Source organism: Orcinus orca, unplaced genomic scaffold, assembly GCF_937001465.1.
Source record: "Orcinus orca unplaced genomic scaffold, mOrcOrc1.1 scaffold_61, whole genome shotgun sequence".
NCBI lineage: Eukaryota > Metazoa > Chordata > Mammalia > Artiodactyla > Delphinidae > Orcinus > Orcinus orca.
In genome coordinates, this window is record NW_026044106.1 from 812,677 (window position 1) to 825,429 (window position 12,753).

The following is a 12,753-nucleotide window of genomic DNA, read 5'->3' on the forward strand; positions in this document are numbered from 1 at the left end:
GGGCCTGATGACATAGATTTCATTGCTGAGTGATATTGCATTGTACGTAAGTACCACAACTTCTTTATCCATTTTTCGCTTTCTGTGAGATTGAACTTGTACTGTAAACGAGGTTCTTGTAAACAGAGCCGTCCCAAAGTTTGGGGTGGCTGTGTCTTTTTGATTTTAATTTCCCTAAGCTATAGGACCATAAGTAGAAGTGCCCTAGGCTCTGTTGCTTTGTTTTTTAGATGTTTCTGGAAACACCATACACTTCTCTCGAGTGGCTGTTGGCAATTTACATCCCGCCCATCAGCATAACAAGGCTCCCAGTTCTCCATGGCCTGTCCTGCCTTTCTGGATTTTACACTTTTTTCAGATGGCCCTTTTCACCAGGGGGAAGTGAGACTTCATTGTAGTGCAGATTTCCTTTGCAAGCTTGCTTGGGTGGCCAAAAAGGGCGTATGCGTTTTTTCCTGAATATATTCAGGAAAAAACGCATACGGCCTTTATGGCCAAGTGCATCATTGTGGACGTTCTGCCTCTTTTCCTATGCTTTAAATGCAATTCCAGTCTACCTCCTGAAATCGGTTGCCTGCTATTCTGCCCCGCTTTCAAGTCCTCTTGGCAGCCTTACTTCAGTATATTTTTGGACGATAGCTGTCATTTATAACTCTGCAGGTTTGTGAATTACAGTGCCCCTGAGCTCCTTTCTTCAACTCGCTTTCTTGTGAGCTGGCCGCAACACCGCAGGATTGCTTCAGGCCCTAATCTGGTTCCGGCACGGCACGCTGAGCCTTTGGTTAATTCCTCTTCCTGGTGGGAAATGAGAGTTAAATTTGCCCGTCCAGACACCTCCAGCTAGTCTCTCATTGGTTCTCCCTATTCCTGTTCATCTTCCGCAGAAATTTCAAACTGGGCCAAACAGGAGGTTAAAGGCACTGACTCTCCAAGTCGGGAGAGTGTTAGTAAAGCGTCTGGAATGTTGCACCCGAGTACCAGGGGACGAGAACTGAGACATATTGGAACACGTCTCCCGATCACACGGTTGATCATACTCTGGGTTCCACATGCATGTTTTAGCTGAAGGAAGAATCCCTTAAACCTGGAGAGTTGAGACCCGTGGAATGGGTACCATGCAATATGACTTCAAAGGGTCTTCATTTGCTCAGCGAACCTCTCCACTCCTATCACTGCTGCGTTTACGCCCCTGTACACATGATTGATTCTCTTTCGGAGACATAGCAATCCATAGGTTTTAAGATACTTACTAGTCAGGTACATTCTTAGGCGTTTAATATGGGGTGTTGAGTCCATTTCGTTGAGCAAGGAGTAGCTCTTGTCTATTCCATATTTGGCTTAAGGAACTTTATCTGTGCTCATTTCAAATCTGGTTTTATGTAGCACCCCAACTCACCTTTCCCCTTAAGCAAGCATGTTGGTTTTCTAAATTTGAGACCCTGTTCTGTTTTGTAATCTAGTTCCTGTGTAGCCAAGATTACATTCCGTGTATTAGTGATATCTTATGATGTTTATTTTTCTGTGTGACTTATTTCAGTTAGAATCATCATACCTGAATCCACTCATTATGCTGCTACGGGCCTGATGACATAGATTTCATTGCTGAGTGATATTGCATTGTACGTAAGTACCACAACTTCTTTATCCATTTTTCACTCTCTGCGATATTGAACTTGTACCGTAAACGAGGTTTTTGTAAACAGAGCCGTCCCAAACTTTGGGGTGGCTGTGTCTTTTTGATTTTAATTTCCCTAAGCTATAGAACCATAAGTGGAAGTGCCCTAGGCTCTGTTGCTTTGTTTTTTAGATGTTTCAGGAAACACCATACACTTCTCCCGAGTGGCTGTTGGCAATTTACATCCCGCCCATCAGCATAACAAGGCTCCCAGTTCTCCATGGCCTGTCCTGCCTTTCTGGATTTTACACTTTTTTCAGATGGCCCTTTTGACCGGGGGGAAGTGAGACTTCATTGTAGTGCAGATTTCCTTTGCAAGCTTGCTTGGTTGGCCAAAAAGGCCGTATGCGTTTTTTCCTAAATATATTCAGGAAAAAACGCATACGCCCTTTTTCGCCAAGTGCATCATTGTCGACGTTCTGCCTCTTTTCCTATGCTTTAAATGCAATTCCAGTCTACCTCCTGAAATCGGTTTCCTGTAATTCTGCCCCGCTTTCAAGTCCTCTTGGCAGCCTTACTTCAGTATATTTTTGGACGATAGCTGTCATTTATAACTCTGCAGGTTTGTGAATTACATTGACCCTGAGCTCCTTTCTTCAACTCGCTTTCTTGTGAGCTGGCCGCAACACCGCAGGATTGCTTCAGGCCCTAATCTGGTTCTGGCACGGCACACTGAGCCTTTGGTTAATTCCTCTTCTGGTTGGAAATGAGAGGTAAATTTGCCCGTCCAGACACCTCCAGCTAGTCTCTCATTGGTTCTCCCTATTACTGTTCATCTTCCGCAGAAATTGCAAACTGGGCCAAACAGGAAGTTAAAGGCACTGACTCTCCAAGTCGGGAGAGTGTTAGTAAAGCGTCTGGAATGTTGCACCCGAGTAGCAGGGGACGAGAACTGAGACATATTTGAACACGTCTCCCAATCACACGGTTGATCATACTCTGGGTTCCACATAAATGTTTTACCTGAAAGAAGAATCCCTTAAACCTGGAGAGTTGAGACCCGTGGAATGGGTACCATGCAATATGACTTCAAACGGTCTTCATTTACTCACTGAACCTCTCCAATCCTATCACTGCTGCGTTTATGCCCCTGTACACACGCTTGATTCTCTTACGGAGACATAGCAATCCATAGGTTTTAAGATACTTACTCGTCAGGTACATTCTTAGGCATTTAATATGGGGTGTTGAGTCCATTTCGTTGAGCAAGGAGTAGCTCTTGTCTATTCCATATTTGGCTTAAGGAACTTTATCTGTGCTCATTTCAATCTCTGGTTTTATGTAGCACCCCAACTCACCTTTCCCCTTAAGCAAGCATAAGTTGCTTTACTAAATTTGAGACCCTGTTCTGTTTTGTAATCCAGTTCCTGTGTAGCCAAGTTTACATTCCATGTATTAGTGATATCTCATGATGTTTCTTTTTCTGTGTGACTTATTTCAGTTAGAATCATCATACCTGAATCCACTCATTATGCTGCTACGGGCCTGATGACATAGATTTCATTGCTGAGTGATATTGCATTGTACGTAAGTACCACAACTTCTTTATCCATTTTTCGCTTTCTGTGAGATTGAACTTGTACTGTAAACGAGGTTCTTGTAAACAGAGCCGTCCCAAAGTTTGGGGTGGCTGTGTCTTTTTGATTTTAATTTCCCTAAGCTATAGGACCATAAGTAGAAGTGCCCTAGGCTCTGTTGCTTTGTTTTTTAGATGTTTCTGGAAACACCATACACTTCTCTCGAGTGGCTGTTGGCAATTTACATCCCGCCCATCAGCATAACAAGGCTCCCAGTTCTCCATGGCCTGTCCTGCCTTTCTGGATTTTACACTTTTTTCAGATGGCCCTTTTCACCGGGGGGAAGTGAGACTTCATTGTAGTGCAGATTTCCTTTGCAAGCTTGCTTGGGTGGCCAAAAAGGGCGTATGCGTTTTTTCCTGAATATATTCAGGAAAAAACGCATACGGCCTTTATGGCCAAGTGCATCATTGTGGACGTTCTGCCTCTTTTCCTATGCTTTAAATGCAATTCCAGTCTACCTCCTGAAATCGGTTGCCTGCTATTCTGCCCCGCTTTCAAGTCCTCTTGGCAGCCTTACTTCAGTATATTTTTGGACGATAGCTGTCATTTATAACTCTGCAGGTTTGTGAATTACAGTGCCCCTGAGCTCCTTTCTTCAACTCGCTTTCTTGTGAGCTGGCCGCAACACCGCAGGATTGCTTCAGGCCCTAATCTGGTTCCGGCACGGCACGCTGAGCCTTTGGTTAATTCCTCTTCCTGGTCGGAAATGAGAGTTAAATTTGCCCGTCCAGACACCTCCAGCTAGTCTCTCATTGGTTCTCCCTATTCCTGTTCATCTTCCGCAGAAATTGCAAACTGGGCCAAACAGGAAGTTAAAGGCACTGACTCTCCAAGTCGGGAGAGTGTTAGTAAAGCGTCTGGAATGTTGCACCCGAGTAGCAGGGGACGAGAACTGAGACATATTTGAACACGTCTCCCAATCACACGGTTGATCATACTCTGGGTTCCACATAAATGTTTTACCTGAAGGAAGAATCCCTTAAACCTGGAGAGTTGAGACCCGTGGAATGGGTACCATGCAATATGACTTCAAACGGTCTTCATTTACTCACTGAACCTCTCCAATCCTATCACTGCTGCGTTTATGCCCCTGTACACACGCTTGATTCTCTTACGGAGACATAGCAATCCATAGGTTTTAAGATACTTACTGGTCAGGTACATTCTTAGGCATTTAATATGGGGTGTTGAGTCCCTATCTTTGAGCAAGCAGTAGCTCTTGTCTAATACATATTTGGCTTAAGGAACTTTATCTGTGCTCATTTCAATCTCTGGTTTTATGCAGCACCCCAACTCACCTTTCCCCTTAAGCAAGCATGTTGGTTTTCTAAATTTGAGACCCTCTTCTGTTTTGTAATCCAGTTCCTGTGTAGCCAAGTTTACATTCCGTGTATTAGTGATATCTTATGATGTTGCTTTTTCTGTGTGACTTATTCCAGTAAGAATCATCATACTGAATCCACTCATTATGCTGCTATGGCCCAGATGACGTAGATTTCATTGCTGAGTGATATTGCATTGTCCGTAAGTACCACAACTTCTTAATCCATTTTTCACTTTCTGCGATATTGAAATTGTACCGTAAACGAGGTTCTTGTAAACAGAGCCGTCCCAAACTTTGGGGTGGCTGTGTCTGTTTGATTTTAATTTCCCTAAGCTATAGGACCATAAGTGGAAGTCCCTTAGGCTCTGTTGCTCTGTTTTTTAGATGTTTCAAGAAACACCATACACTTCTCCTGAGTGGCTGTTGGCAATTTACATCCCGCCCATCAGCATAACAAGGCTCCCAGTTCTCCATGGCCTGTCCTGCCTTTCTGGATTTTACACTTTTTTCAGATGGCCCTTTTTACCAGGGGGAAGTGAGACTTCATTGTAGTGCAGATTTCCTTTGCAAGCTTGCTTGGTTGGCCAAAAAGGGCGTATGCGTTTTTTCCTGAATATATTCAGGAAAAAACGCATACGCCCTTTTTGGCCAAGTGCATCATTGTGGACGTTCTGCCTCTTTTCCTATGCTTTCAATGCAATTCCAGTCTACCTCCTGAAATCTGTTTCCTGCAGTTCTGCCCCACTTTCAAGTCCTCTTGGCAGTCTTACTTCAGTACATTTTTGGACGATAGCTATGATTTATAACTCTGCAGGTTTGTGAATTACAGTGCCCCTGAGCTCCTTTCTTCAACTCGCTTTCTTGTGAGCTGGCCGCAACACCGCAGGATTGCTTCAGGCCCTAATCTGGTTCCGGCACGGCACGCTGAGCCTTTGGTTAATTCCACTTCCTGGTGGGAAATGAGAGTTAAATTTGCCCGTCCAGTCACCTCCAGCTAGTCTCTCATTGGTTCTCCCTATTCCTGTTCATCTTCCGCAGAAATTGCAAACTGGGCCAAACAGGAGGTTAAAGGCACTGACTCTCCAAGTCGGGAGAGTGTTAGTAAAGCATCTGGAATGTTGCACCCGAGTACCAGGGGTCGAAAACTGAGACATATTTGAACATGTCTCCTGATCACACGGTTGATCATACTCTGGGTTCCACATGCATGTTTTAGCTGAAGGAAGAATCCCTTAAACCTGGAGAGTTGAGACCCGTGGAATGGGTACCATGCAATATGACTTCAAAGGGTCTTCATTTGCTCACCGAACCTCTCCAATCCTATCACTGCTGCTTTTATGCCCGTGTATACATGCTGGATTCTCTTTCACAGACATAGCTATCTATAGGTTTTAAGATACTTACTAGTCAGGTACATTCTTAGGCATTTAATATGGGGTGTTGAGTCCATTTCGTTGAGCAAGGAGAAGCTCTTGTCTATTCTATATTTGACTTAAGGAACTTTATCTGTGCTCATTTCAATCTCTGGTTTTATGCAGCACCCCAACTCACCTTTCCCCTTAAGCAAGCATGTTGGTTTTCTAAATTTGAGACCCTGTTCTGTTTTGTAATCCAGTTCCTGTGTAGCCAAGTTTACATTCCGTGTATTAGTGATATCTTATGATGTTTCTTTTTCTGTGTGACTTATTTCAGTTAGAATCATCATACCTGAATCCACTCATTATGCTGCTATGGGCCTGATGACAGATTTCATTGCTGAGTGATATTGCATTGTACGTAAGTACCACAACTTCTTTATCCATTTTTCACTCTCTGCGATATTGAACTTGTACCGTAAACGAGGTTTTTGTAAACAGAGCCGTCCCAAACTTTGGGGTGGCTGTGTCTGTTTCATTTTAATTTCCCTAAGCTATAGGACCATAAGTGGAAGTGCCCTAGGCTCTGTTGCTCTGTTTTTTAGATGTTTCAGGAAACACCATACACTTCTCCGGAGTGGCTGTTGGCAATTTACATCCCGCCCATCAGCATAACAAGGCTCCCAGTTCTCCATGGCCTGTCCTGCCTTTCTGGATTTTACACTTTTTTCAGATGGCCCTTTTGACCGGGGGGAAGTGCGACTTCATTGTAGTGCAGATTTCCTTTGCAAGCTTGCTTGGTTGGCCAAAAAGTGCGTATGCGTTTTTTCCTGAATATATTCAGGAAAAAACGCATACGCCCTTTTTCGCCAAGTGCATCATTGTCGATGTTCTGCCTCTTTTCCTATGCTTTAAATGCAATTCCAGTCTACCTCCTGAAATCGGTTTCCTGCAATTCTGCCTTGCTTTCAATGCCTCTTCATAGCCTTACCTCAATATATTTTTTGAAAATACTTGGCCTTTATAACTCTGCAGGTTTTTGAATTGCAGTGGCCCTTAGCTCCATTTTTCAGCTCTTATTTTTGTGATCTTGCCTCATAACCACAGGATTCCTTCAGGCCCTATTCTTCTTCTGGGTCACCTTGCTGTGCCTTTGGTTTATTCTTCTTACTGATGTGAAATTAGAGTGACATGTGCCCATTGAAACCGCTACAGCTAGTTTCTCACTGGTTCCGCCTATTCCCATTCATCCTCCGCACTAACTGCAGACTGTGCGATACCAGAACTTAAAGGCATTGACTCTCCATGTGGGGATGTTGTTAGTAAAGCGGCTGGAATGTCGATCCGGAGTCCCAGAAGAGGAAAAATGAGGTGCATTTTAGAAACCTTTCCCGATCCTATGGTATACCAGTCGCTGGGTTTCCCAAGCATGGTTTAGCTGTAGGAAGATTCCCTTCAACCTGGAGTGTTGGGACCCTTGGAATGAGTAGCATGAAGTATTGCATTAAACTTTTGGCAGTTGCTCACCAAAGCTCACCAATCCTCTCATCCCCAAGTGTCCAGCCTTATGTCTTATCCAGCTGTGGGTTTATATGTGGTCAATCCAGGTTGCATCACAGCCCCTGAGCAAATTTTGTAAGAATTTTTCTCTCTTTCATTGTTTCTGTGTTTTGTTTTTAAAATTTATTTCTATAATGGGGTTTAGCTCATTTTCACTGCTGTGTTTGTGCCGCTCTGCACACACTTGATTCCCTTATGGAGATATATCAATACATGGGTTTTAAGATTCTTGTTACTCAGATATATTTCTCTGCGGTGTATAGGGTGTGTTGAGGCCAGTTCATTGAGCAAGGTGTAGATCTTGTCTAATATCTATTTGGTTTATTGAACGGTATCTGTGCTAATTTCAAACTCTGGTTTTATGCATCACCCCACCTCTCCTTTCCCCTTAAGCTGACATAAGTGTGTTTTCTAAATGTGAGACACTGTTCTGTTCAGTAATTCATTTCTTGTGCAGCCATATTTACCCTCCCTCTATAAGTGATATCTTATGATATGTTTCTTTTTCTGTTTGACTTATTTCAAGTAGTATTATCGGACCTAAATCCATTCTTTATCCTTCTACTAACCTTATTACATTGATTTCATGGTGAAGAGATATTCCATTGTACATAAGTACCACATCTTCTTTATCCATTGTTCTCTTTCCTGGGATATTTAAGGTGTACTGAAGTTGAGGTTCTTGTAAACAGAGTAGCCCTAAACTGTGGTGTGCTTGTGTCTTGTTGATTTTTAGACTTCCCTAGATATACTCCCATGATTGGAAGTGTCCTATGCTCTGTAGCTCTGTTTTTTAGATGATTTAGGAACCACCATACACTTCTCCAGAGTGGCTCTCGGCAGTTCGCACACTGCCCATCAGCGTATAAAGGCTCCCTGTTCTCCATGGCCTGTCCTGCATTTCTGTTTTTTACAATTTTTTAGGATGGCCCTTTTGACCGGTGGGAAATGAGACTTCTTTGTTGTGCACATTTGCATTGCTTGCTTGCTTCGTTGCCCATAAAGTGCGTATGCGTTTTTTCCTGGGTATAATCAGGAAAAAACGCATACGCCCTTTTGGGCCAACTGCATCATTGTCGAAATTCTGCCGCTTTTCATGTGCTTTAAAGACGAGTCCAATCTATCTTTTGAAATCTGTTTCTTGCAATTCTGTCTTGCATTCAGATCCTCTTCTTTGCCTTACCTCAACATATTTTTGGACGTTAGTTTTCATTTATAACTCTGCAGGTTTGTGAATTGCAGTGACCCTGAGCTCCATTTTTTAAGTTGCTCTTTTGTGAGCTGGCCTCAAACCCGCAGGATTGCTTCAGGCCCTATTTTGGCTCCGGCGAGGCGGGCTGAGCCTTTTTTCAATTCTTATTCTTAATGGGAAATTAGAGTGATATGTGCCCGTCCAAACCCCTACAACTATTCTCTCATTGGTTCCCCCTCTTCCCGTTCATCCTCCTCACAATTTGCAAAATGTGTGAAACAGAAGTTGAAATGTGCTGATTCTCCAAGTGGGGAGATTCTAAGTAACGTGGCTGGAATGGTGAACAGGAGCACCAGGAGAGGATAAATGAGCTGCATTTTAGACACATCTCCCGATCACATGGTGTACAGTCCTCTGGGTTTTCCATGCATGTTTTAGCTGTAGGAAGATCCCTTGAACCTGCAGATTTGGGACCCATTGAATGGGTACCAGGTAGTATTACTTTAAAGGGTGTGCATTTCCTCACCCAACCTCACATTTCTCTTAGTGCAAACAGTTTCCAGCCTTATGTCTCATCCTGCTGTGGGTCTAGATGTGTTCAATCCATGTTGCATCACCATCCCTGAGGAAAAGTTGTAAGAGGTTTTCTCTGTCTCTCTGTCGTTTATTTTTTTCAATTTATTACTATATTGGTTACAGCTGATTTTCAAAGCTCTGTTTCTTGCTGCTGTACATCCACTTGATTCACGTACAGAGAGACATCAGTAAATTCTTTTTCAGATTCTTACCAGTCGTATATATTCTTTTCCGGTGACTTGAGTGTGCTGAGTGCAGTTCTTTTAGCTACCGTGTAGGTCTTGTTGATTATCAGTTTGGTATTTGGAATGGTATCTTTGCTAATTTCAACCTCCTGGATGATGCCTCACCCCTCCCCACCTTTCCCGTTTAGCAGCCTTATGCGTGTTTTCTACATATTTGTCTATGTTTTTGTTTTGTAATTTATTTCATGTGTAGCCATTTTGGATTCCACCTTTAAGTGATATCTTATGATATGTGTCTTTTTCTTTTTGAATTATGTCACTTAGAATGATCATACGTAACTCCTCCGGAGTTGTTACAACTGGCCATATTTCATTGATTTCCAGGCTGAATAATATTCCACTCTACCTAAGTACCACATCTCTATCCATTTTTTCTCTCCAGAGGCATTTAAGTTATATCCTAGTCGAGGATCTTTTAAACAGAGAGGGGGTAAACATTGGGGTGCCTGTGTCCTCTCGATTTTTGTTTTTCCCAAGATATACGCCCATGAGTGCAAGTGCCCTATGCTCTGTAGCTCATTTTTTAGATGCTTTAGTAAACACAATACACTTCTCCAGAATGGCCGTTGGCAATATACATTTCCACTATAAGTCTCACAGGGCTCCCTCTTCTCCTTGCCCTGTCCTGCATTTCTGTTGTTTACGCTTTATGAGGATGGCTCTTCTGACTGATGCGAAGTGATATCTTTTGTAGTATTGACTTCCAGTGCCCACCTGTTTGGTTGGCTAAAAAAGTGTATGCCCTTTTCTTGAATATATACACAAAAAACGCATACACCCTTTTTGGCCAACTGCAATGTTGGCAATGTTCAGCTCCTTTTCTTGTGCTTAATGGCGAGTCCTTTCTACCTCCTCAAATCCCTTTCCTGCCATTCTCCCTTGCTTACAAGTCCTCTTCTCTGACTTTCCTCAAGACATTTTTCAGTGATGGATATTTTCAACTCTGCAGTTTCGTGAATTTTACTGCCCCTGAGTTCCATTGTTCAACTTGTGTTTATGGGAACTGGCCACAAAGCAGCGGGATTTCCTCAAGCCCTATACTGTTTCCATGGGCAACCCTAGCCTTTGGTCAATTCGTCTTCCTGATTGGAAATTAGAGTGACATGTGCCTGTCTGAACACCTAGGACTTGTCTCTCATTGTTCCTCATCCTTCCGCTTCATCCTCTGGACAAATTCCAAACTGTACGCAACAGGATGTTGACAGTGCTGACCTCTCCAAGTGGGGAGACTGTTAGTAAAGACGCTGGAGGGGTGAACCCGAGCACCAGGAGATGAGGAGATGAGATGCCTTTTCCAAACTCTTCCCGATCAGACGGTATACCATCCTCTGGGTGTGACAGACATGTTTTAACAGTAGGAAGAGTCCCATTCATGTAAGGAGAACACCAGGGCTTTTTCAAAATCAGTGTCTCCCCGAAACCCAAACTGGGGAATTTTTTAAGCTACGGCTACACATATGTTCATTAAGGGCCTTGGGAAGTAGGCAGAGTCCAAACTTTAGATGATTGAAGTCTTCAGGGTCAGAAGCACTCACCACCAGCTTCCCTTAGGTTACACTTTAACTGTCATTGATAGATGATGTCAATAAAAATATCTATTCTTTTTCAGATTATTTCCCCTTATAGGTTATTGCAAAATGTTGAGTGTAGTTCCCTGTGCTATACAGTAGTTCCTTGTTGATGATCTATTTTATACATAGCAGTGTGTATGTGTTAATCCCAAACTGTTAATTTATCCCTCCTCCCACCTTTCCCCTTTGGTAATAATAAATTATAAGATTTTATACATCTCAGAAATGGGGGAGCTGAAAGAGAGGTATCATTTTCAATGGAAAAGCATTTAAAACAAGATTGAAGCTTTAACCAAGATTATTAGATGTACATCCTTGGAAAGAAATCACTTCGTTTCTCTAATATTGACCTGACGAATAAGACAAACCTTTTCACTGAACTTGCTTATAATAAAGTGATGGAAATATCAAATGGAAGTGTTAGAAACATCTTATTTTACCCGAGCCTTATACACTGTTCTATGTTAACTACAGTTTGGCTCACACATCTGTTCATTGAGGTTACAATAGTCTCAATTTCTGTTACTGATCCTCCAGAGTGGACCCCAACAAGTGTCCCCCTGCCCAGTGTCATTGGGGCCAACAGATCGAGACTGAGTTTGGTTCACAAGCAAAGGAAACTTTATATTTTGATCAGAGAATGGAGAGGTGAGAGCATGCACTACCCCACGGGCTGTGGGCTGGGCTGCTGTGTAGAGATCCTGTCAGAGTCAGTGGGAGGGAGGGGGCGGAGCTCTCGAGGGCCGGGTTGGCTGCAGCTCAGGCTCTATATCGCGGAGTCTGCACTGGGCCCCAGGAGCTGAGGTGTTGACCCAGCCGTTCTGCACTAGGAACTCTGGTCTGAAGTGCCGGGTGTGGAACCTCTGCATGCGGGACCCTAGGAGCACATGAAATTAGACAAAGCACAAAGGATAAAAAAGGTTAGACTTGACTTTATTGCCCAGATTCTATTTTTATCTCCCAGGGATTTTTAATGTGCTTTGCTGGGGACAAACCCCTCCTCTGCCTTTTGTCCCGTTCCTCATTCTTGGAGTGCTGAGGGTGCAGACCCTTCTTCTGTAACTGCTGAGTGCTGAGTTGGGAGCCCTCATACCCGGGGTCGAGGGTCAGAGCTTCTCCCCAGCAGCCTCCAGGTGACGTTGATTGTCCCCAGGCCCCCAGCCTCCCTGCTCGTCCACCTGAGCACCAGCATTGGAAGTGTTATAGATTCTAATGACCTTTAAGGGTCCAGGAAAGAGATGTGCAGAGACGCTGTGGGGGCCGGTTTCACCCCGCCCCACATTTGTTCGGCCACCTTAGGCTGACCGTTTCTGCCAGCCTAGATGCTCTGACCAGTAGTCTGCGCTTTCTTCAATTAGGCCCCTGAATTAACGTACAAACAGCACCAGGTGTCAGAGCCCTGCCCGCTCAACTCCCAGACAGTCCAGGGTCAGTGGTGATCAAGGACCATGATGGCCACTGAGTCAACAGCCTTTTGAAGTAAACAAGAGTCCAGCCGGTCTTATTGGCCACCATCATCACGGTGTCTGTAGGCTTTTCTATGGTGACAGTGTGATATACGGTTCCCCCGCCAAGATTATTAGCTCCCCTCTGGGTGCAGTAAGTCCTGCAAGCAGTAGTCTACTCTTTTGGGACACACTCTTGTTGTTTTATGAGAGAAACTCCAGGTCAAGTG

The 12,753-nt window shown here is 43.7% G+C and overlaps 1 long non-coding RNA gene across 2 annotated transcripts in view; it reads left to right on the forward strand.

The window, feature by feature from the left end:
• The window catches only part of LOC125963368 (uncharacterized), a 441,676-nt gene that overhangs the window by 22,051 nt on the left and 406,872 nt on the right, over positions 1-12,753 (forward strand). The window contains exon 1 of one of the 2 annotated variants that reach the window (XR_007475235.1): positions 11,643-11,726. The exons of the other annotated variant lie outside the window; for it this stretch is intronic. This is a non-coding gene — a long non-coding RNA (uncharacterized LOC125963368). Of the gene's footprint in view, positions 1-11,642; positions 11,727-12,753 lie in introns of those variants that run through there. 2 annotated transcript variants of the gene reach the window in all.